The 25353-nt window shown below is 40.4% G+C and overlaps 2 long non-coding RNA genes across 2 annotated transcripts; one reads left to right on the top strand and one right to left on the bottom strand.

The window, feature by feature from the left end:
* Positions 1-17544: 17544 nt before the first annotated feature.
* LOC113246108 (uncharacterized) lies at positions 17545-22083 on the bottom strand. Its single transcript, XR_003312885.3, has 4 exons — positions 21978-22083; positions 20226-20320; positions 19971-20130; positions 17545-17816 (listed from the first exon to the last, which is right to left on the bottom strand). It is a non-coding gene; the product is annotated as an uncharacterized LOC113246108 (long non-coding RNA).
* A 170-nt stretch (positions 22084-22253) lies between these two features.
* On the top strand, positions 22254-24607 carry LOC130543407 (uncharacterized). Its single transcript, XR_008958727.1, has 3 exons — positions 22254-22798; positions 22906-22966; positions 23462-24607. It is a non-coding gene; the product is annotated as an uncharacterized LOC130543407 (long non-coding RNA).
* Positions 24608-25353: the final 746 nt, after the last annotated feature.

Here is a 25353-nt window from a genome sequence, read left to right as displayed (position 1 = left end):
GTATATGCATTTTTAAAAAGATTCTATTTATTTATTTATTTATTTATTTATTTATTTATTTATTTGAGAGAGAGATTGTGCAGGAGCAGGGGGGAGGGGCAGAGAGACAGGGAGGAGCAGACTCCCTACTGAGAACGGAACCAGACAGTGGTGGGGCTCTATCCCAGGACCCCGAGATCATGACCTGAGCCAAAGTCAGATGCTTAACCAACTGAGTCACCCAGGCACTCTGGTACATACATTTCTTTAGAGATAATGCTGTTGCATACTGATTAGACTACAGAATATTGTAAACATAATTTTATATGCACTGGGAAACCAAAAAATTCATTTGACTCACTTTATTGCAGAGATCGGGAATCAAACCCACAGTATCTCCAAAGTATACCTGTATGGAAAAGTGGAATAAATGTCTGAACATAGGGGATGGCTGAAGAAATTATGACACATCACACTATTGGCATGTAGGCATTTTAAATTCTATTTGTGAACATTTTTTTGAAATGCTCATAATTTGGGGAGTGCTAGGCTGACTCAGACAGTAGAGCATGAGACTCTTGATCTAGGGGTTGTAAGTTCAAGTCCCACACTGGGTGTAGAAATTGCTTAAAAATAAAAAATCTTTCAGGGTGCCTCGGTGGGGGAGTCTGCTTCGTTACCTCTCCCTCTCCTCCTGCCCCTCCCCTTGCTCATTCACACACTCTTTCTTTCTCTCTAATATAAATAAAACTTAAAAAAGTAGATAATTTAAAAATAAAAAATATTTTTTAAAGATTTTATTTATTAATTTATCTGACAGAGAGAGAGCACAAGCAAGAGGGAGCAGCAGAGGGAGCGGGAGAAGCAGGCTCCCTGCTGAGCAGGGACCACCCCCCCAACATGGGGCTCCACCCCGGGACCCTGGGATCATGACCTGAGCAGAAGGCAGATGCTTAATCGACTGAGCCACACAGGCACCCCAAAAATAAAAAATCTTTTTTAAAAATTCTTATAATTTTAAGAAAAAAGCAAAATAAACAATTGTATTTCATGATCCCAAATATTTTTTAAATACATTTAAAAGATTTGGAAGGAAATATACAGAAATTGTTGTCCTTAAGATTATGGATTAATTTTTTTTCTTCTTTTTTCTCATGCTTTAATTTTCAAAGGATGCTTTTCACAATGAGAAAAAATATCGATTAAATTTAAAACCTACTGTCTTGGGACGCTTGGGTGGCTCAGTCGGTTAAGCATCTGCCTTCAGCTCAGGTCATGATTTCAGAGTCCTGGGATCGAGCCCCACGTCGAGCTCCCTGACCAACTGGGAGTCCGTTCCTCCCTCTCTCTCTGCCCCCCTCCACTTCTGTGCTCTCTCTCAAATAAATAAATAAAATATTTTTTTTAAAAAAACTACCATCTCTATAATGTGCAAATGCCAGTGTGACTGCTACAATTAATAAGAAGTTGTTTTCGAAAAAATTAGATATTTCATTGTAAGTCAGGATCCATAATGAACTCTCTCCCTCCTTCTGCATTTCTGGAACTATGAATTTAGTGCTTTGGGAGTTTAGCATTTTAGGATTATAGTTTAAAGTTTATACTAAATCTCTATACTAATATTTCTTTCCCACTAGACCTCAAGTTTATTGAGAACCAAGATCATATGGGTTTTCGGTAGTAGACCTACCTCCGCACTCCCCACCCTCCTGCATAATAACCAGAACTCTGCATGACTGTTTCTCTCATTGGGAAAGAGCTAGGTCACTAGATAGAGCGGCCAGTGAAATAATCAGACGTAACTGACACCAGGATCTTTCATTGCCCTGGGGTATGTGACAAAGGTACACTGTATGGCATACAGTGTATTACGACTCTTGCCGTATTTGGCAGATAAATAAATGGCCAATGACAAAATGAACCTCAATTCAGAATGGGAACAAATAACTTTTTGGCCATTAAAATCAATCCATTTGAGACCTAAGCGGTGGTTCTAGGGAACTTTGTATTACCTCTGTATTTCTGAGGGTCTTTTCTGGTCCCAGTCTTTCAGAGTTTTAGAAACCCTCATTTGCCATCACCCACCACTTCCAAAAATCATAAGGTTTTTACCTATACCTGTGAAACACCCGACTAATTGTATGACCTTGGACAATTTATGTGCTTTCAAGGTTTGGATTCCCCCTTCTAGAATTTTCAGCATTGCTGTTCAGTCACAGCAGCTACCAGCTGCATGTGCCGTTGAGCTCTGGAAATGGGCCTCCTGCAGGTTCAAACATGCTGTAAGTATAGAATACACATTGCATTGTAAAGACTTGGTACAAAAAAATTACATAAAATATCTTAATTTTTATACTGATTACATTTTTAAATAATATTTTGATATATTAGGTTTAATAAGATATATTACTAAAATTAGGGGCGCCTGGGTGGCTCAGTCCTAAGCATCCCAGGGTCCTGGGATCCAGCCCCGCATCCAGCTCCCTGCTCCACAGGGAGCCTGCTTCTCCCTTTCCCACTCCCCCTGCTTGTGTTCCCTCTCTCACTCTCTCTCTCTCTCTCTCTCTGTGTCAAATAAATAGAACCCTTTTTTAAAAATTAAAAATAAATAAATAAAATTAATTGCACCATGGTCCTTAGGTGTCTGTAAGGAATCTTCCCCCAGAAATGCTCTTATATCACCATTCCCAAACAATGGCTGCAGGCAGTATCAGCAGTCCACTAACACTTTTTTAAAGATTTTATTTATTTATTTGTCAGAGAGAGAGAACACAAGCAGAGGGAGCAGCAGGTAGAGGGAGAAACAGGCTCCCATCCCACCCCTACAAGGAGCCCAATGCAGGACTTGATCCCAGAACCCTGGGATCATGACCTGAGCCGAAGGCAGGTGCTTAACTGACAGCCACCCAGACGCCCCAGCAGTCCACTAATGTATGTGGTCCGTGGCATACAGTACAAGTCAAGCGAAATGGCATCTTTCTGGATTATGAGTTGGGAGAGGATTCATTTTATATTTGAATAGCAGGTCATATTTATATATATTCACTGATACATTTACAGGAAAACTTATGCCGTATTTCTCTATTACACCTTCAAAACATCTTACATTCAGTATCATCATAGAATAATAACGAACTGCTTGGGGGAATCTTTTTGTATGTGGTTATATTCCTGTGTTCTCAGAGGTTACTGGTAATAAAGATTTTAATTCCAAAAAAACATTAATTTCACAGATTTTTTTAACCTTTTTAAATGTTCTACTAGAAGATTTTTAATTTATTTTTTTAAGATTTTATTTATTTATTCAACAGAGAGAGAGCCCAAGCAGGGGGAGCGGCAGGCAGAGGCAGAGGGAGAAGCAGGCTTCCCGCTGAGCAGGGAGCCCAACGTGGGGCTTGATCCCAGGACCCTGGGACCATGACCTCCGCTGAAGGCAGATGCTTAACTGACTGAGCCACCCAGGCACCGCGAAAATTTTTAATTTAAAAAAGTGGCTCTCGAGATGCCCTGCAACAGATGACTGGATTAAGAAGTTGTGGTCCATATATACAATGGAATATTACTCAGCAATCAGAAAGAATGAGTTCTCAACATTTGCTACAACATGGACGGCACTGGAGGAGATAATGCTTAGTGAAATAAGTCAAGCAGAGAAAGACAACTATCATATGATTTCTCTCATCTATGGAACATAAGAACTAGAATGATCAGTAGGGGAAGAAAGGGATAAAGAAAGGGGGGGTAATCAGAAGGGGGAATGAAACATGAGAGACTATGGACTATGAGAAACAAACTGAGGGCTACAGAGGGGAGGGGGGTGGGGGAATGGGATAGACCAGTGATGGGTAGTAAGGAGGGCACATATTGCATGGTGCACTGGGTGTTATACACAACTAATGAATCATCGAGCCTTACATCGGAAACCGGGGATGTACTGTATGGTGACTAACATAATATAATAAAAAATCATTATTAGAGTAAAAAAAATAAAAAAAAAAAGTGGCTCATGTTATATATTTTTTAAAGAATTATTTATTTATTTTAGGGGCGTCTGGGTAGCTTAGTTGTTAAGCGTCTGCCTTTGGCTCAGGGCGTGATCCTGGCGTTCTGGGATCGAGCCCCACATCGGGCTCCTCCGCTGGGAGCCTGCTTCTCCCTCTCCCACTCCCCCTGCCTGTGTTCCCTCTCTCGCTGGCTGTCTCTCTCTGTCAAATAAATAAATAAAATCTTAAAAAAAAAAAGAATTATTTATTTGAGAGAGCACAAGAGTGGGGGTGGAGAGGGAGAGAGAGAGAAACTTCAGCAGACTCCCCGCTGAGCACAGAGCCCCAACACGGGGTTGGATCCCACAACCCTGAGACCAAGACCCCAGCAGAAATCAAGAGTCAGATGCTTAACTGACTGAGCCAGCCAGGGGCCTCTCTTGTTATATTTCTATTATAAAGTTTGACTTAAAATGATTGGACTCCAGGACTTCAAAGATCCTACCGCCAGGTTTAAACAACAAAATTCTTCCAAACTGTTTGGTTTCAAATCTCTGCTCTGCCACTTACTGGTTTTCCGACAATTATTTAAGCTCTCTGTTTGACAGTTTCTTCATGGGTAAAAATGGAGATGATAATAATGCCTACCTCGTAGCGTTCTTACATGGATTAAAAGAGCATATACGTGTAATGCACTGTGCCTGGTGCTTACTCACTGGGGTCAGCTATTTTCATTAACATTATTCACCGTGGAGAGCAAGGTCACAACTGTGTCTTTACCATGTAAAATACCTACGTGAAAAACAAGAATATCTTGTTAATCCCAAATATAGTGTCGCTTAGTATTAAGTGAGGTATTATAAATATCCAAGTGGTTCAACGAACTTCAAGTTTTCATCCAGCTGGATTGTGTTCGATATACTCGTGTTCTATATATTCTTTCAATGACCAAGTATTCCTTGAACCTCTGCTACATGCTAGGCATTTTTACAAGTACAAACAAATACAGACAAAAATTACTGCCTTCATGGAGTTTACATTCTAGTAGAAGGCAATAAAGCCAGTCCCGACCAACAAAGTCAGTCTGAACTACTTACGTTTTTTTAATATGACTCATCCTTGGATATTTAAAAGAGATCTCTAAGTTCAAAAATTACACGAGCCCAGGGCGCCTGGGTGGCTCAGTCAGTTAAACGTCTGCCTTTGGCCCGAGTCATGATCCAGTCCTGGGATGGATGGAGCCCCACATCTGGCGTCCTGCTCAGCGGGGAGCCTGCTTCTCCCTCTCCCTCCGCCTGCTGCTCCCCCTGCTTGTGCTCACACACTCTCTCTCTCAAATAAATAAATAAAATCTTCCCCCCCCAAAATTACGTGAGCCCATTATTTTCCTAGTCTTTTCTCAATTCCTAGCACCCTCTCAAAAGAAAGATAAACCTAAGGGGTATCCTGTACCGCTACACCAATTACGACCCTCTTCCTAGCCCCAGAAGCAACAACAAAGATGCGTTTAAGCTCATTACTTAAACCAAATGAAAGCATAAGAGTCAGAGAATTCTCTTCATATTTGCTTAAGACTTTCAGAAAACATGCAGTCTGAAGCAACAAGTTATAGGGTTTTGCATTTTTAAAAATCAGATTTAATTGATAAAATAGCAAAAAAATGACCATGTACACAAAAACAACTATATATGAAAACATACATAACATCATTATTTGTATTAGCAAATCTGGAAACAACCTAAATATCTATAATCGTAAAGATAATAAATAAATGTTGGTATAACTGGAGCTATTTGTATAAACATGGACATAACGTGGAAGGAAAAACACAAATTACAGAACGTTTACATGCCATGCTTATAGAGTTTTTAAATATGCAAAAATTATATATCACTGTGCATTTTTAACACATGTAATAAAAGTACGAAGAAACACAGGACAATGTCAAACATCGAACTCATTTCCCTGGGCCTGAGGGCAGGGCAGGAGGCAGGGAGAGAAGGATACAACTGGAGAAGACATGTCCATTCTTTATATTCTTGAATGTTTAATAATAAATAAAAATGTGAGTTTAACATGAGTTTACTAAATGGTTTAACCTGTTTTGGGGAACGGGGTGCAATTTTTGTTAAAAATCCCTAAAAACTCAGGCTTAAGCTTGGATGTCTCATAATAAAAAGAAAAAATATTGTTTCGTTTGGGGGGGTTTTATTTAAATTTAATTAGCCAACATATAGTACATCATTAGTTTCAGATGTAGAGTTCAATAATTCATCAGTCGCATGTAACACCCAGCGCTCATCACATCACGGGCCCTCCTTAATGCCCATCCCCCAGTTACCCCATCCCCCACCCACCTCCGTTGTTTCATTCTTAAAAACTGGACCTACCCTTAGGAAAAAATTGACAATTGTATTACATTCTTGTACAGATAGCCAACATAAATAACTTGCAGCAACAACCTGGGTGTTATTTATCTGATTCACAGAATCACAGAGTTGAGTCAGACTGAGTTGTCTAATGGGTGCAAACACGTTGCCGAAGTTCCCCTGCTCCAGACACAGACAACAGCACGACAGTAACCCATATGCCCTAGGAAGAGCGACTTCCCATCACCTGCTTCAAGAGAGCAAACAGAAGTGTAAGTGGCAATGACGTTAGCGTTTCGGTGTGTGAAAACCTAGCGTGAATTTTCCCCTTTCTCTGCCAACAGTTCACAAGGTATCATTATAAAAAGAAGAAGAAAAAACCCCTTTCTTGCTGTGCTTTTACTGACTTCAGACACAGTCATCGTTAAAACTGTCTTTTGATCTAGAATTACTTAAATGCTTTTTAAGGATCTTTTACAGTCACTTATCTTCAAGTTACCTAAATCACAAGCTCTTTTTTTTCCTTCCAAGACCCTCCCCTCCCCCACCGCAGGCCAGTAGCATCCGCGGCAACTGTTGGGCAGCTACTGCCCCCTAGCGCTCACACTTTCACAACAAAATTCTGAAACACAAACGGACGTCATGACCACAGAAAGTCGGTCAAATTTTAAATAACATCCTGATAACCCAAGATTTTTCAACTTCACGCTCTTGATGTGGTGGGCCAGTAAGTCTTCGCCCGGGCACTGGGGGCCGCCGAGCAGCGCGCCCGGCCTCTACCCGCTAGAGGCAGTAGCACGCCCCACCCCAGGGGGCCGACCGGAAATGTCTCCGGACTTCGCTCCCTGCGCCTGGGGAGCAAAATCACGTCCGGTGGAAAACCACTGTATCATGCTAAAGGTTGTCCAAAGTGTTCACATTAGTCCTGAAAGTTAAAAGCAGGGAAAGTCGTCTTCTTCTGTAGACGAATTACTCTAAGTGAGATAAAGGAGAATTTCATTTCTGCATTAAACAAAAAAATAGAGAAGTAAGGTTTTCAGGTCTCCCTCTCCGCCCCGCCAAAGTTCTGGCTGGTGGGAAATTCTTCACACCTTTAACTTTGAATTCCAGTTTTACATCTCAGATCTGTTCGCTTCCTTTCAAAGGGCTTAGAAAACAAAGCTTGCACTTCTGGCTGAATATAGGGAAGATGGCGGGGAAAAAGAGGGGGTGCGGTATGTGTCTGTACTGTGTTCCAACATAATATGAAACATAATAGTTATAAACATAATATGAAAATTCTTATAAAATATCAAAAGAAGTTTCAAACCTGGATTTTAGAAAGTTTCCATTAAGAGGGTTTATTCAGATCTGCTGTGAATTCCTCATGTAAGCACATGCTTATAAATCCTGATTCTGTGAATTTTAAAACCTACAAATAACTGAGGACTAGATTTTTTTTTTTTTTTAGATTTATTTATTTAAGGGAGAGAGCAACCAGCAGAGCAGGGGGAGGGGCAGAGGGAGAAGCAAACAAGGAGACCACCCATGGAGGAGAGAGCCCCACAGGAGGCGGGCTGGGGTTCTCCTGGGGGCTTGATCCCAGGACTCTGAGATCATGACCTGAGTCAAAATCGAGAGTCTGACACTTAACCAAATAAGCTACCCAGGCTTGGACTGGCACTGAGAGCACCTTCCTCCCCTCATCAAATTTCACTGACTTAATTGGTTTTACTAAAGAAAAAAATAAATAAGAATCAATAAGCAACTTTTATTATATGACTAAGAATAGATCACTTTTTATTAATGTATTCCAATCTGTTTTATTTATTCTTTAGTGTAAATTGGAAATATTACAGCTCTACAATTGTCAAGCTCTTATTAGAATCTTGGGGTGGAAATTTATTTTAGCTACACAGAGCAGTTTGTGATCACTCCCTGACCTCCTCTGAGATGCTTCTGCTTTCCTGACTCTGTATATATTGGCTTCATCCTATTCTCTCTAATGAAATTCAATTAGAAAGTCTTCTAATCATGTAATAAAGCAAGGCACAAACAGGTTTTAGCTTTCATTTATTTATTAATTAAAGATTTTATTTATTTGACGGAGAGAGAGACAGCCAGCAAGAGAAGGAACACAAGCGGGGGGCGGGGGGGAGAGGAAGAAGCAGGCTCCCAGCAGAGGAGCCTGATGTGGGGCTCGATCCCAGAACGCCCCAGAACGCCGGGATCGCGCCCTGAGCCAAAGGCAGACACTTAACAACTGAGCCACCCAGGCGCCCCTAGGTTTTAGCCTTTAAAGGACAGTTAAATATTTAGAATATATATTTAAAATGTTAACACAGAAAAGTTAAATGACTTGGACCAAAGGAAAACACAAAATCTAGAAAGATATCACTTTGATCAGAGAGAGAAGAGAGATATATGTTACCCAGTAATATTATTTGAGAGTTATTGGCATAACTTTTTTCAGTTATACAAAAAGTCTCGGTTATTCTATAATATACAATTATTTTAAAGCATTCATAAGCTTTTTTTAAAAGCAAATTATTGAAGAGGCACCTGGGTGGCTCAGTTGGTTAAGCGGTTAAGCGTCTGCCTTCAGCTCAGGTCCTGATCCTGGGCTCCCTGCTCAGGGGGGGGTGTCTGTTTATCCCTCTCCCTCTGCCCCTCCCCCCATCTCATGCGTGCTCGCTCTCTCTCAAATAAATAAAGAAAATCTTTTTTTTAAAGCAAATTATTCTAGAAATTAGTTTATGTATTCATTGCTAATTTCACATCACTTTAAAATTCTCCATGAAGGAAGTATTTCCTTAGGTTTTGATTTAAAGGGACTGTGGTAGTCAGAATAACCACCCCACCCCGCCCCCAGAAGTCCATGTTCTAATCCCCAGAACCTGTGAATATATTACCTTACGTGGTAAATGGGATTTTGCAGGTGTGATTAAGTAAGGATTTTGAGATGGAGAGATTCGTCTGAATTATCTGGCTGGGCCTAACACAATCACAAGGGTCCTTATAAATGAAAGAGAGAGACAGGAAAGTCAGAGGAGATGTGATCACAGAAGCAGAGGTCAGAGTGATACAGCGGCTGAAAGAGCCACGAGCTCAGCGATGAGGGCTGGAAAAGACAAGGAGAGGATTCTCCACTAGCGCCCCTAGATAGAGGGAAGGGGCTGACAACGTATTCTCACCTCATTTCCCTGGGATTTTACCAGTGAAAGCAGCCACTGTGAAGGCTCCCTACACAGTGCCCGCTCTGCCTCGTTCTGAAGCAACTCCCAACAGTCCTGAGGGCAAACATGCGTACACTATTCCTTCTCGTCTAGAAGTATGATGCAGACACTCTGTAAGGAGCTATCATTAAAATCTACCTTCAAATAACTACAGGAATCGCATATACTCCCAGAAGAAAACAACTTTCCCTCCTTTGCCAGCCCACTGACAAATCTGGAAAGATACAATTCCAAACATACTGTTCATATTGCTTATGATTTTGTTCCTCGAAACTTTATGAAGAAAATTCTGTACACATCTTTTCCAAAGTACTTACGAAAAACAAGAATATTTAATCCAGATGCTGTTTCCTAAATTGGCCAAAATGTGTTCTTCCCTGATTTGAAGTGAAAGAAATTAGTTTAGCTTAGCACTTCGCAGTTTAAGAAAGCGAGCATCAGAAATTCTCTTGCTTCATCTCCTCTTGTCCTGTTTCAGTATCAACTGGCCTTTCAGTTAGAACATGAGTTCATTGCTTCTTAGTGTCCACGGGGTTTATTAATTCAATACAGAACGTTTTCTTTATTTTCAGCTGGCATAAACGTGGGCATCAAGGTATTCCTTGTACTAAGCAATTTAACCTGAATTGGCAATATGTTGATTAAACATGTATAGTAATTTAGGGATTATTTTTTCTCCTTCTTTGATATGATAAAATGTCTCTAGACAACCTAATGTTTTATGTCTAAACAACAAGTACAGTGTGAGTTTAAGGGAAAATACTTGAAGAAAAGTAAACTCTAGCCATTTTTAACCTATACTTGAAATTTTTCCCTTCTTGCATTCCTGTAATGGACTACTAATAACTGAGGGAATTATAAAAATCTGAACAAGGATTATAAACACAGCACTGCTACAAAAGGCAGAAAAGGCAAATTCCTGCCCTCCAGGAGTTTTCCCTTTTGTGGTGCTGTAACAGGAATTCAGTAAGAAAGGGATGTAACACTTCCACTTTCATTTGCTTAAACAAATTTTATAACAAAAATTTTTATATCAGGTCTGGGGCGCCTGGGTGGCACAGCGGTTGGGCGTCTGCCTTCGGCTCAGGGCGTGATCCCGGCGTTCTGGGATCGAGCCCCACATCAGGCTCCTCCGCTATGAGCCTGCTTCTTCCTCTCCCACTCCCCCTGCCTGTGTTCCCTCTCTCACTGGCTGTCTCTATCTCTGTCAAATAAATAAATAAAATCTTTAAAAAAAATTTTTATATCAGGTCTACAACTTCATAAAATTAAATTTGTTAATGATAACAATCCATTAGAAAAGAAGAAAACACATTTTATTCACATCAGATTACTTTAAAATGTTAATACCCTGCTTACTAATGTAGCCCTAGAGTTTGGAACACAGAAATCAAGAAACACGTATCGAATGAATAAATATGTCTTGTTCTTTGTTTATTCTTTTAGATCAACTTTAGGAAAAATTTTCAATTGCCTCTCCAAAAATTCCATTGAGAATTTAAATGAAAAATGTATTACATTTTCAAGTTGATTTAAGATGGCCTGAAATATTTACAATGTTTAGGCTTTCCATCCAAAATTTAGCATGCCTCTCCTTTTATTCAGTAGTGAAAAATTAAGGGTGTTTCCATTCAAGGGTGTTTCCAGTGTTTTTTCTCTCTGGTAATAGTTTGATAGTTTGGATTATACAGATCAAACATACTCTTCATTAAGAGCATAAGTATAAATTTTTGTTTTCGTTTTTTTGTTGTTTTTTTAAGAGATTTTATTTCTTTATTTGTCACAGAGAGAGAGAGCACAAGCAGGGAGAGTGGCAGGCAGAGGGAGAAGCAGACTCCCTGCTGAGCAGGGAGCCCAGTGCAGTGCGGACTCGATCCCAGGACCCCAGGATCACAACCCGAGCCCAAGGCAGACGCTTATCCTTCTGAGCCAGCCAGGCACCCCTAAATTCTGTTTGTTGATATGGTGATTGAAAGCTTTTTTCATTACATTTCCTACCTAATTACTGCCAGAACAGTAGAGTGCTTTTTCTTGAACAATTTTATTAATTCAAACGTTTAGTTTAACATAAAAATTCCATCATCTACTTTCCGCACCCCTCCCCAAATTTAAATCACTTGTTTACTATCTTACTGCATTAGTCAGAAATTTCAAAACAATTTTAAATTACAGTGGTTGAGAGACTAAATATACAAATGGACAATGGCCAGACCATATAGAAAGAGAACTTTGGCCCACAAGCTGCAACTGCCTGCCCAGGAAACCAACCTCTTCTCTGCAATAAATGACCCAGGAAGCCAGCCTGTTACAAGTCAGACTTACGGGAAGCCAGGTTGCTATCCATAGTGACAACCCGAGAAGCTAAACAATAACTTCTGTAACGATCTGCCCCAAACAGCCATGACTTCATTAATAACTGACAGCCTTCCTAATTTTGGTCCCAACTTCCAATGTGGGACCAACAATGGAAAGCAAAATATGCACCACTAACCAATCGCATAGGATGTCCCATTGCTAGTTAGCTTGTCTACAAGCTTCCCCATGCCAATCGTCTCCAGTTGGGCGGGGCACATGGGAAGCCTTCCCTTTTCTCTGCTCTAAAGCTTTCCCATTCTTCTACCTGCCTTTGAGTAACTGACAAAACTCCAGTGATGGTAGCTGACTCCCTTGTTACAGCAAATTCAGAATAAATTGTCTTTGTTTTTCTTGTTTGGTTGGTCTTCATTTATTGGCACAGGCAACAGCCGGAATTCCTTAATTTTGCTCCTCGTTTTAATGGAAATATTCGCAATTATTTTGCCATTAAGAATAGTATTGTTATTTTGAAAAAGATTTTATCCTGTTGTTGTCCTTCTATTTCATTCCTAATCAGTACTTAAAACAGAATGTTCATCCTTATCAGATAACTTTTCAGCATCTTGTATTTTTCATATTCAAAGTTTTAAGATTAGATTTATTTTCGAACCATCTTCAAATTTCTGAGGTAAGCATTTCTCGTTTATTGAATTATTCTTTCAATATGTTGTAAGTAAGACTCATTTTTAGTAGTCAGTATTAATCTTAGTAGTTTTTTTTCCAATGGATAATTTTATTTTCAGGTTAGGGGGGCATCTTTTAGGTAGCTAAAAAAGGTAAACCATACCATTAGTAGCCACTTACAATTATAAAGGAATAACAGATAAATACCTCATCTTCAAGAGTGTGTATTCAAATGAAATGTATTCAAATGAAAATAAACCTACTTGCAAATTTCTGCTTTAATCAAATAGAAAACCATTATTTTAAGCATTGTCTTTATTTGAAAATTATCTACTGTTGAAGCAGTCAAGCTAGAGAGAGAAAACTCTACTGATATTAGAGACAGAACTTAAGACATCTCAGAAATAGGAATAGTAACTACATATAATAATGCTTTCCTTTAACACTTATTCCTCTATTAAAAGATAGTACGGTTTACAGATTAGATTAATACGTGTTTAAAATTTAACTTAATGACGTGAATATCCTGATGTAAATGATGCTAATATTTTCAAATAATTAGACATATGTAAAATATAATATGTAAGAATTTAATATATGCTTAAAAATATATCACAAATCACTGGCAAAGGGATAGATTATTCAATAATAACTAGTGTTGGAATAACTAACAATCTGAGGGTGTCGAGAGACAACAAAGATTGTCCAAAGAATGATCCGGGGGCTCTTCCAAGTTACCTGACAATGAGCTAGCTGGCTGGTATCTGGAGGTGCCTGATCTCACCTTCCCACAAAGTGTCCAGAGTATCCGAGCGCTGGACAGCCGGCATCCCCAGCAGCTCTCTAAAGAGCTGGCATCCAAGATCAGGCTGTTTGACACCCAAATTCAGCTCTACTCTCAAGGCCGCTCCCATGTTTGACCACAGTGCACCTGGTACATTCAAGCAAGCCCACCACTCTCCTGGACGGTGAGCACATGGCTGCACGCATCCTGCTGACCATTCTATTTCTGAATTCCTGCTTGAACCAGATAATGCTTGCTGGTGTTGGCCTGAGCCCTCTTGCTTGAGGAAATTTGGGTGTAAACTCTGACCTCACATTATGCACAAAAACTAATTCCAGGTGGTCCACAAGTCAATAAAAATAAATCAAGACAATGAAAAGCTAGAATAAAGTAGAATTCTGTGACCATCAACTCTCTGGAGAATAAGACAAATTTCTAGGCTTCATGAGATGAAGATGAATCACAAATAAAAACCCTAATTGATTTACTACATAAACATTTTGAACAGTCACATAACCAAAATAAAAAGACGAAGAATAGAAGAAATATTAAGGTCCCTGTTACATAAACACAGTAATACAATTGATTTTTTTTTAAATCAAACAGTAGAAGCCCACTTGATAAAGGTTATAAGCAATCTACAAAGGAACTTGCAACCAGTAATCAAAGAAATGCAAATGAAAGCAACAACAGGGTAACTTTTTTACCAACTTCTCCTCCTACCTTTCCGACAGCTCCTTTTTAGCCTCTTTTGCTCTTCATCTCCCCAACGTCTGTACGTTGAAGTGCTCTAGGAATCCAGTACTTTGACTTCTCTTTTTTCTATCTCTACTCATTCCCTAATGATCTCATCCAGTCTCATGGCTTTAAATAGCATCTATTTATCAATGAGTCCCAAAATTTACATCCCTAGCTCGGACTGGAATATTCAGCTGCCCACTTGCCATTTCCATGTGGATTTTTAACAAGTGACTCAAACTTCATGAAAATGTACGTCAGTCTGAACTACTGACACTACCTCTCTCCCCCCAAAGCCTTCCCCTTCTCAGGGAACGACAATCCCATTCTTGCCGTTGCCCAGGCCAAAAATGGCGGTCCTACGCTGACTCCGCTTTTTCCCTCATCTGGCACATCTCATCAGTCCGCAGTTCCTTTCGGCTCCACCTCCAGAACACACCCACCACTCAATTCACTTCTCCCATCACCACCAGGATCCAGGCCACCCACATCTTTCGCTTGGATTACCGCGACAGCCCCCTTACTGTGCCCTGGCTTCTGACCTCCCCTCCTCCTCTGTTGTCAGGAGAACAGCCAGAGTAAACCTGTTAAAACCTAAGGCAGATGCCCTCATCTCTTTGCTCAGCTCTCCAGTAGTTGCCCATTCCCACTGAGAGTAGAATCCAAAGATCTTACAAGCCCCACATGATCTGTCCCCTTCTCACCCTGCTTCACCCCTTATCTCCAAGCCCTTACCCACCATTGCCATCCTTCTTGCTGACACTGTTCTTTTTTTTTTTAATGTTTTTCTTTTATTATGTTAGTCACCATACAGCACATCCCCGGTTTCTGATGTAAAGTTCGATGATTCATTAGTCGCGTATAACACCCAGTGCACCATGCAATACGTGCCCTCCTTACTACCCATCACCGGCCTATCCCATTCCCCCACCCCCCTCCCCTCTGAAGCCCTCAGTTTGTTTCTCAGAGTCCATAGTCTCTCATGCTTCATTCCCCCTTCTGATTACCCCCCCTTTCTTTATCCCTTTCTTCCCCTACCGATCTTCCTAGTTCATATGTTCCATAGATGAGAGAAATCATATGACAATTGTCTTTCTCTGCTTGACTTATTTCACTTAGCATTATCTCCTCCAGTGCCGTCTGTGTTGCAGCAAATGTTGAGAACTCGTTCTTTCTGATGGCTGAGTAACATTCCATTGTATATATGGACCACAACTTCTTAATCCAGTCATCTGTTGAAGGGCATCTCGGCTCCTTCCATGATTTGGCTATTTTGCCGACACTGTTCTAGCCACATGGCCTTGACATCCCTCCACCACCCCAGCCGTGCTCCTACTACACGGCCTTTACACTTGCTATTCCTTATCCGGAATGGGCTTACCAAGGTATCAAATAGTTAGTTTCCTCATTTCCTCAGGGTCTTTACTAAAAATTTTCCTTTACTTTTCCTCCTCACTTTCTCTTCCTTTCTTAAACAATTCAGTCCTACAGACATTAGGATGGGGCAGAACCAGGTAGACGAGCGCACAGTGGGGTGTCAGAGGCAAGAAGGATAAGGAGGGCCCCCTTGCAGAGGGGTGGCCCAGCAGGCCTGGCACGTCAGACCTGAGCGAGCCGGGGACGTGCTGCATGAGGTCCGAAAGGCATTGAGGCAGGGAATGGTGTGGCAGCAGAGGAAGAGACTGATAATATACAGCGGGTTTGATCAAATAAGTAAATAATTGAGGATAAAGGGAGCTAATTTCTCACTGTCAGATTATAGAGGCACAGAGATGGGAAGGGGGTAAAACTAGAATGAACCCTGAGGTGTTAGACTGAAATTGGAGTGAATTCATGGTTTTCAATATAGATATATAGACATAAATACAGATATAATTATGTGTATATTGTGTGTATATATTTACATATATATGTATTTATATAATATATATTACATACATATATTCTCTATCCATTAAAAGGGACTGGGAGAAGCAACTCCATTCAACCCCAATAGCAATGAGCACACCTAGCACCCAGAGTGTGACCTCAAAATAGCATTCTCAAGGGCTCCTCGGAGAAATGGCCGATTCCAGGGCTGGGCCAGGAAAGTACAAGATAAGCCTGGAACATACTGGTGTGCCAGAAAACAAGGAAGTGCTCAAAGAATGATGGGGACATGTCAAAAGGACACAGAAGCTAAGCTTGAAGGGGTTCCAATGGGAAAATCTAAGAAAACTTTAAACACCAATATAATGACACTCATTCACTGACTAAAATAGGAAACTGAGCTCATATACATATAAACAAACTGGAAGTTTGATGAGGAATGTGATCAAGTTTCTTTCCACAAGACACTTAATTACAAAGAGAAGAAGAACTTTACAGTGGGCAAGCTTAAAAGATACCATCTAAACCAAGTGATCAAAGCAAACATTATCAGTCATGGAACAAACAGAAAGGATGAGCAGCCTGCTAAGACGTAATAAGAACACAGCATTGTTTCTGTCATAGTCCCGCCAAAAATGAACAACCCTGAGCCTAATCCTGAGGAAACATAGACAAACCTAAATTAGGGGATATTCTACAAAATAACTGGCCTGGAATTTTCAAAGGTATCAAGGTCACAAGAGTTGAAGAAACACTGAGAAACTGTTTCAGCCTAAAGGATACTAAAGGGACGTGGTAAGTAAGACCAGCAGCTTGGGTCGCCTGGGTGGCTCAGTCAGTTGGGTGTCTGTCTTTGGCTCAGGCTGTGATCCCAGGGTCCTGGGATCGAGTCCCACCTCAGGCTCCCTGCTCCATAGGGAGCCCGCTTTTCCCTCTCCCTCTGCTGCTCCCCCTGCTTGCACTCTCTCTATCAAATAAATGAGTAAAATCTTCCAAGGAAAGGTGAAACATGTGATGGGAAAATTTTTTTAAGTAAAATAAAAGCAACAACTTGATGCGGAACAGGATCCTTTTTCTATAAAGGGCATTATTGAAAAAATTGGCAAAAATCTGACCGGGGTATGAAGATAAGACAGTTTTAACATCTCTGTGTTAATAGTCTTATTTTGGTGCTTATATTTTGGTTATGTAGGAGAAATATCTTTGTAGTAAAAACACACTAAACTATTTGGGGAGGTGGGACATCACATGGGAAATTCTCAACTGTTTCAGGGGAAAAAAAGCCTTTCCTTCTATACTTGCAAGTTTTCTGTAGGCTTGTGATTTAAATTTAAAATATATTTTTAAATTTTGTCACTTACTCAATGAGATCTTTCCTAGCCACTCTAATTAAAATGCTTACCCCAGCGACACTCCTTCATGCCTTATTCTTATCCCTTAGCACGTATTTTATTTATCTAGTTGATTGTTTCATCCAAGAGGATCTAGGAGGACAGGAATTTTTGTCTTTTAGTCACTGCTGTGCTATGAGAGCTTAGGACATTGCCTGGAGCATAATAATTACTCAATAAATGTTTAATGAATAAATTAATGTATAAGCCTATTAAATAAGTAAATGTTTTAAGACAGATAATAACCATTATGAGGATAAGTGAAGTAAAACTTTTATTCTCAACATTAATGATAGCTAATTAAATGTCCTTTTGGAAAATAATTTGGCAATTAAGAATCATAAAAATAGGGGTGCCTGGGTGGCTCAGTTGTTTAGGCGTCTACCTTCGGCTCGGGTTGTGATCCCAGGGTCCTAGGATCAAACCCTGCATCAGGCTCCCTGCTCAGTGGGGCGTCGTCTTCTCCCTCTCCCTCTGCCCCTCCCCACTGCTTGGGGTCTCTCTTCTGTCTGAAATAAATAAATAAAATCTTTTTTAAAAAAGAATCATAAAAATATTAATGCCCTTCGACCTAGACATTCCACTTCTTGGATTTTATTCTAAGGAACTATCCTAAACTATGCAATCATAGTGTTAAGCTGTTCACTAGAGGTTTACTTATACACACACACAAAAAAAAGAGAGAGAGAGAGAGAGAAATAAACAATTAGACAAAAAATATTGGCTAAATTATGCCATATCCACAGATTAAAATTTTATTTTATTTGAAATTCCATTTGTTTTGAAAACATTTCATTGGAAATTCTAATATAATGGGGAAAAGTTTTTATGTATTATTATATTAAGGGAAAAAATAAACAGAATATTAATTTATAGCCTATGATTCCAACTCTAAAAATATGCAATATAATAAGCAATTATTGTACTGTGGTGGTTTTTGCTTTCCTCTATTCTCCAAATTTTTAGTAATATGATGTAATTTACTTTTTTTTTTTTTTTTTTTAAGATTTGCGAGAGAGAGCATGAGCGTGGGGAGGGGTAGAGGGAGAGGGAGAAGCAAACTCCCCGCAAAGCAGGGAGCCCTACAATGGAGCTGATTCCAGGACCCTGAGATCATGACCTGAGCCAAGGGCAGATGCTTAACCGGCTAAGCCACCCAGGCACCCCATGTACTTTACATTCTTAAAATACATTTATAATAAAAAAGTATTTATTTTTTTAAAAACACATCATGGATAAAGTTAGCCAGTTGTGGTATTAACCCCATGAAAGAAAGTACTGCTTAGGTGAAGAGATATACAAATCAAAAATTAACTAGTCTGTGTTCAAACATGATCAAATATAAAAGAGGTATGGGGCATCTGGGTAGCCCAGTAGTTTGGGTGTCCGACCCTTAGTTTCAGCTTGGGTCGTGATCTCATGAGTCATGCCAGCCCAGCCCAAGCTCAGTGGGGATTCTGCTTAAGGATTCTCTCCCGTTGCCCCTCCCCCCGCTCTCTCTCTCTCTCTCTCTCTCTCAAATAAATAAATACATCTTTAAAAAAAATTTTTTTTGATGAAAGAGGTAAAAAAAATTTTAAAACCTGTTTGAATACAAAGTATGTTAACAGAAGAAAGCAGTTTACATAAAATCGGGGGAAGAATTTGGCCATATTAGTCTTGGGCTCCTGAGGGAAGACATGCCAAATACAACAAATACTAACACCATGAGAAAGGTATGCTCTAATGTGGACTGGGGTAGGGTCAGCATGCCTGCCAGACCAACAAAATATCCCTCAAGACCATCTAGCACCTTCTGTTCTAATTCCGTGCTCTGATTATAACTTGGCCTCCCAGTTACCTTTTTCTGGGAAGAAAATATCCTAGACCTCCACGTAGCCACAGGAGTACTTGAAATGTGGCTAATCCTAACTGAGATGTGCTTTAAGAGCCACCCAAGATCTCAAAGACTTATTATGAAAAAAGTGATGTGAAATATCTCAGTAATAATCATATATTGATTATATGTTGAAATTATAACATGTTGGCTATATTGGGTTAAATGAAATATATTATTAAAATTACTGTTACCTGTTTCTTTTTACTTTTTTAATATGGATACAAGAAAATTTAAAATTACTTCTGTGGCTCACATTTGTGGATAGTATTATATTTTTATAGATGACCACTGATCTGGAACATTGAACAAGAATACTGCAGTCAATATAAACGTACAATCTCCCTAAAACCAATAAACTGACACCAGGTTTAGACAGCAGTCTCTTTGAGCTTTCATACACGGCACAAGTCTATCCCTCATATCTGCATTGACAAAATCAGATCTTCCCTGAAGTGAGCAAATCAAGGTTCTGGCACCCTCTGAGCTTCCTGGGCACAAGCTGTCTGCTCCGCTATTTGCCTACCTTCTATCATTTTTCTCTTGGCTCATAATCTTGTGTTTAGACTGTATTCTTCAAGGGATAGCGTTGTATATTACCACCTTTGTTTTCCTTGCACTTCAGTGCCTAAAACAAAGGTATTAAAAGGTTTTTTAAGAGGCACCTGGCTGGCTCACTGGGTAGAGCATGCAACTCTTGATCTCAGGGTTGTGAGTTCAAGCCCCATGCTGGTTGTAGAGACTACCTAAAAATAAAGTCTTTCAAAACAAAAGTTTATTGGGGCACCTGGGTGGCTCGGTGGCTTGAGCGTCTGCCTTCAGCTCAGGTCATGATCCCAGGGTCCTGGGATGGAGCCCCACATTGGACTCCTTGCTCAGCGAGGAGCCTGCTTCTCCCTCTGCCTGCTGCTTGCCATGCTTGTGCTCTCTTTCTCTCCAAATAAAATCTTTAAAAAAATAAAATTTAAAAAAATTCAAGAAGTTTGTTAAACGAACATTCTTCCACATATTATGCTTTTATCATAGCTATAGACCTCCGTACCTTAAAAAGCTTATGTACATAACTTCTCCATTGGTTGTTTTTTTTTCTTCACCAGGTAATTGTGGCTGACTTGTGAAGACTGAACACATAAAAACCTGAAAGTAAATCACAATCATGTGAACTAAAAATAATGAATATATAACATGGAGTGATAGCTTTACAACTATCCCAGCACAGTGTATTTTACTATTAAGGACAGAGCATTAGAGACAGACCACAGAATTGATATTTCATCATTATGCAATGGCCTACATTATACGACCTCTTATTGTCCCTGAATTCCAACAGCAACCTCGTGGCTGATATAGAATGATGGTGGAAGGGAAAATAGATGAGACAAAAAGGAAAGATTTATTATGAGATCATTGTGATGCTTTGGCCTCTTAATGCAAGTAGTTTCTCAATGTTCTACCAGTTATAAAAAAAAAATTCACTACCAAATTTCCCTGCTAATAACTACTTTTGAATATTGTGACAGCATCAAAACAATGCTGAAAACAACAATCTCTCAATATAGGAGGGGGGAGCCTTCCTGCTAAATATTTACCCCATCAAACGGAAAATCCTTTTCTGAGAAATGCTGTTACCCAACAGAAAATCTTGGCTTCTTAAAATCCAGGTATGTTCCCATCTCTTATTTTCAATGAAGTAGTTGATCTTCATTTAACCCAGTTTTTGTGACTGTTTTATAAAAGCCACTGAAAAACCTGAGAAACTGTTGACATTAGATTTACTAGAGTTAAACCTTTATAGGGGCATCTGACTGGCTCAGTTGGTAGAGCACGTGACTCTTGATCTTAGCTGTGAGTTCAAGCCCCACCTTGAGTGAAGAGATTACTTAAAACTAATTTTTTAAAAATTAAAGGATGCATTTATGTTTCTATTGAATTAGCAACTATAATTTTTTTTTGCAAGATCCTATTTTTAAGTACTTTCTACAACGAACGTGGGGCTCAAATTCACCACCCCAAGAGCAAGAGTCACATGCTTTATGGACTGAGTCAGCCAGGTGCCCCAGTGTCCTTTGATACTTTTATAAAAATTGTGTACACACAAATATTATCTGAAATGTGATTTACTAATCCCAGTAAAAACTATAATTTGATGAGTTTTTTAATAGTTTGAGACACTAACAAACTGTTTAGTTGCCCTAAAAGAAGAGAAAAACTCGAATCCTAAGCTGTTGCTCTTTACAAAACTTCCCCACTGGTACGAGTCTTTCCTTTTAGGAGAAAGAAAACAAACAAACGAAAACCTCATCCTATGTTAAACCTCTTTATCATTTTACATGTGGTCTAAGTGTCATTTTCCAGTGCTTTGTCTATGAGTAATATTTTCCAGAATTGATTCGCCCTTAGGTACCAACTTGACTGAACTTTTAAGACTCAGATCCAGCAATTTTGGCTTTAAATGGGGAAAATGAAAAGAGTTAAACCACAAAATGGCTGGCTAGCTCCTAGAGACAAGAAGCAAAGCTCACGGAACAAGGTCACTCGAGTGCAAACTTAAGCGTGCACAAAGAAGCAGCAGCAAAGTGTCCTGAGCTCCAGTTGCATTTCCACCTCAGAAATCTTGAAAACGTACAGAACACATCAACGCTTATACTTGCTAATTTGGATGATATTCATGAATGTGAGCCCAAGAATAATTCAAATTTCCAATTAAATTAGGAAGAAAACAGAAGCCCCTGAAAATCGTTAAGCGAGGATCGGAAAACGTAAAAGAATGAATGAAAAAGACGGTCCTACGGACCCGACCAGCGAACTTCCGTCCGCGCCGGCCGGGCGGACCCGGGAAGAAGAAGGAAGCGGAAGAAGGACCAAGAGCGCTTTTCCGCCGACCGTTGGCGCCCGAGCTCCAGGCGCGACACTGCCACGCCCCGCGCGTGCGCAGTTCGCTGACTGAAAGTTGCGGGCGCGCGCCGGCCCTCGCTTATCTAGGGGGAGGGAGGGGCGGGCGGGCGAGAGCACGTGACCGGGATTGCGGCGTTTCTGGCCCAATCCAAGGCATTTCGGAAAGCGCCCTTGTGGAGCAGTTAGGGTAGTCCCGGTTCGACCAGAGGCCTGACCTCTTTTTAATCTCCTGGCTTCCGGAGTCCCCTCTTGGACCTAAGGATACGATTTTGCGGAACTTTTTGGCGTGCGTCCCGCAGATCGAATTAGGGGCACAGTCTGGAGTGATTGGCGCTTTTTATTTCTTTTTCTCCATAATTAGAGTGTCAGCTCTCTAATTTCAAGGCCTCTTGCCCTCTCCCTAAGATGTTCAAGTCCGATTTCTACTGCTGGAGACTCCAGAATCCCTGGAGGGCGTCTTGTTGTAAAAATAGTACTCTAAAAAAAGAAAAACTGGTTTATATCGCAGGGGTTGAGGATTGGGGAAATTAAGGTAAAAACTTAAAGAGACAGGTGTTCCACAGGACTACGGTAGATAACCAGCGTACCCCCCGAAGAGCGCTTTATCTCAGTTTAAGCATTTAGGGCGCCCGGGTGGCTCAGAGGGTTCAGTGTCTGCCTTAGGGTCAGGATCTCAGGGTCCTGGGATGGAGCCCTATACCGGAGGCCCCCAGCTCAATGGTGAGCCTGCTTCTCCCTCTCTTTGCTCTTCCCCCTGCTTGTGCTTTCTCTCTCTCCCTCAAATTTTAAAAAACATTTAAGTAAAATCTCGCACTCTGTTTATTCAGGCCTTCTATCAAGAATCTCAAGGAGTGATGCTGGGATAAGGTTACCTAAACGATGTGGTTGGTAAGCCCCAGAGGAGTGTGAAAGAAAACAAGGCCTTAGAGAAACTCAATCTTAAGGCTGAAGTCCTTGACGTGAGAAGGGAGTGGGGTAGAAGCAAAATGGATTGAGGCTGAGTTCTAACGTTCTAATCCTTCAGGTTGCAGACTGCTACAGCTACAGCCCAGGAACCTTGGCAGTGGGGAATCAACAGTGTAAAAGGATAAAATGGCAAATATGTCAAAACAATTAAAAAAAAAAGGATATGGCCCTCCATATATCCTATTATAGAGAGCTTGGTAAAAATAAGACCCCCTCGACTTGGAATCCTAGTCAGAAAATTTCACTCATTTCCCACAAATAACAAATCCTTAACACAGCAGAAATGAATTCGTTCTTAACTCAGAATATTCTCCTACATGGAATGGGGGGGGGGGAGTGCGTAGCTAAAAGTGCTGGACTTGCACTGACTTCTCTGCCAGAGATGTAGAGTGATTGTAATTGCTGCTTCCCTTGCAGATGCTGGTTTTCCCTGGTGCTGCTGTCAGTGGTTCTTAAGGAGAGTTGCTTCAACTGCAGTTCCTTCCATTACACTTACAGCTTCTACCAAGCCGCCTTCCTCAGTCACCGCTGTCCAGACAAGTGATACTGAGCTCCCCTGAGCACACTGTGGCTGGTTTCTCTGTGCCAAGAGAAGGCCGGGAGAAAATGCCTCCCCGCAGAGAAGCCCAGTAGCCCCCGTGAGCTAATTCTGGGGCTGTGGAATGAGTTTATCCAACTAAAGTGGAGGCAGATCATGGCCTTCATCTGCAAGATGGTGCCATCTGAATATTTAATCGGAGAATCACAGAAAATAGGGAAGTGTTGTCAGTTACTTCTTAACAGCTGGAATGGTGTTTTGTTTTTGTTTTTGTTTTCTGCCAGTGTTGTGTGCCTATTGATGGCCTGTGTCAGGATTGACCAGTAATGCAGATGTGTCCATTTTATAAGTAACCAGGTTCAAATTGATGCCTTAAGCAAAAATTTCAGTTATGTGTAAATATTCATAAATTTGAATAAGTCATAGTTGCTTCTGATTCTTAGTCAGAATTGCTGTTATGGGGTAACCCTGCTTCAGTTATCACCCAAAAAATCTGTAGATCTGTGTGAAATAAAACTATTTTACCAGTACATATAGTATTTTTAAAGATGCCCCTGGAGATCAACCCATTTTGTAATTTCCATTTTGCGGTATAACCTGTTCTTCAAGTTAGGGCTGATAAACAGACTAACACAAGTAGCTGCCTCGGGCCAATTACCCAAGCCAGGTTTTCACATCTTGGGCTGATTAGTACATGAAAAAGGAATGCAGTAGTAGAATGCTATTATTAAGCAACAGCTGCAGACTATCATTGCATCCAGTACTAGGAACAGAGGGGAAATTTTCAGCAACTGGGAGAATGTCACATGTTCCAAAGCCTCTCTTTAAAATACAGAAGGAATAAACACACTTAAGTATTTTGAATCACAGTCTCTCACAGAATTCTTCATTATCTACCACCACCAAAAACTTTGAGTGTTCTACCATATTCTTCAACCACGGGGAAAAAAGCTTTGAATTTTTTAAAGATGTAAAACACATACACACAAAAATACTGATTTTAATATACAATTTCTATAGTTGAGATATACTTCAATATTTTCCATCTCTCAAGGAGTAGAGTTCTGTAATTAAAATACCTTTTCAATATTAAACTGTAAGCAATCACGAAAACATTACTTAACATATTTGTGCCTTGACTTTGTAAGATACATTCCAGAGTTGTCTGCAAATGAAACATGTTAAAGATTTTTTTTTTTTATTTGACAGAGATAGAGAACGAGCACACAAGCAGGGGGAACAGCAGAGGGAGAGGGAGAAGCAGACTCCCCACTGAGCAGGGAGCCCGACAAGGGGCTCGATCCCAGAACCCCAGGATCATGACCTGAGTCCAAGGCAGACGTTTAACAACTGAGCCACCCAGGCGCCGGAACACATGACACATGTTAAAAATCACTTCTCACTGGAAAAAAAAAAAAAAAAGCAGAAAAAATATTGGTTCGGGTTTCAGTCAAGGTGAACATGCAAGAATTGTTTGTTATATTAATCTAAGGATTCTGGAGATAAACACTATACGGTATAAATGAAGACTTTGGATTCATTCTTTAAAACTATTGGTGTACAGGGGCGCCTGGGCGGCTCGGTTGGTTAGGCATCTGCCTTCAGCTCTGGTCATGATCCCAGGGTCCTGGGACGGAGCCCTGCGGCAGCTCCCTGCTCAGCGGGGACCCTGCTTCTCCCTCTCCCATTCCACGTGTTTGTGCTCTGTCAAATAAATAAAATCTTAAAAAAAAAAAAACCTATCGGTGTACAACAGATTTATAATCACTTT

The sequence above is a fragment of the Ursus arctos genome, unplaced genomic scaffold (genome assembly GCF_023065955.2).
Source record: "Ursus arctos isolate Adak ecotype North America unplaced genomic scaffold, UrsArc2.0 scaffold_12, whole genome shotgun sequence".
NCBI lineage: Eukaryota > Metazoa > Chordata > Mammalia > Carnivora > Ursidae > Ursus > Ursus arctos.
The sequence above is the reverse complement of the archived record's forward strand: the minus strand, read 5'-3'. Positions and strand labels throughout refer to the sequence as shown.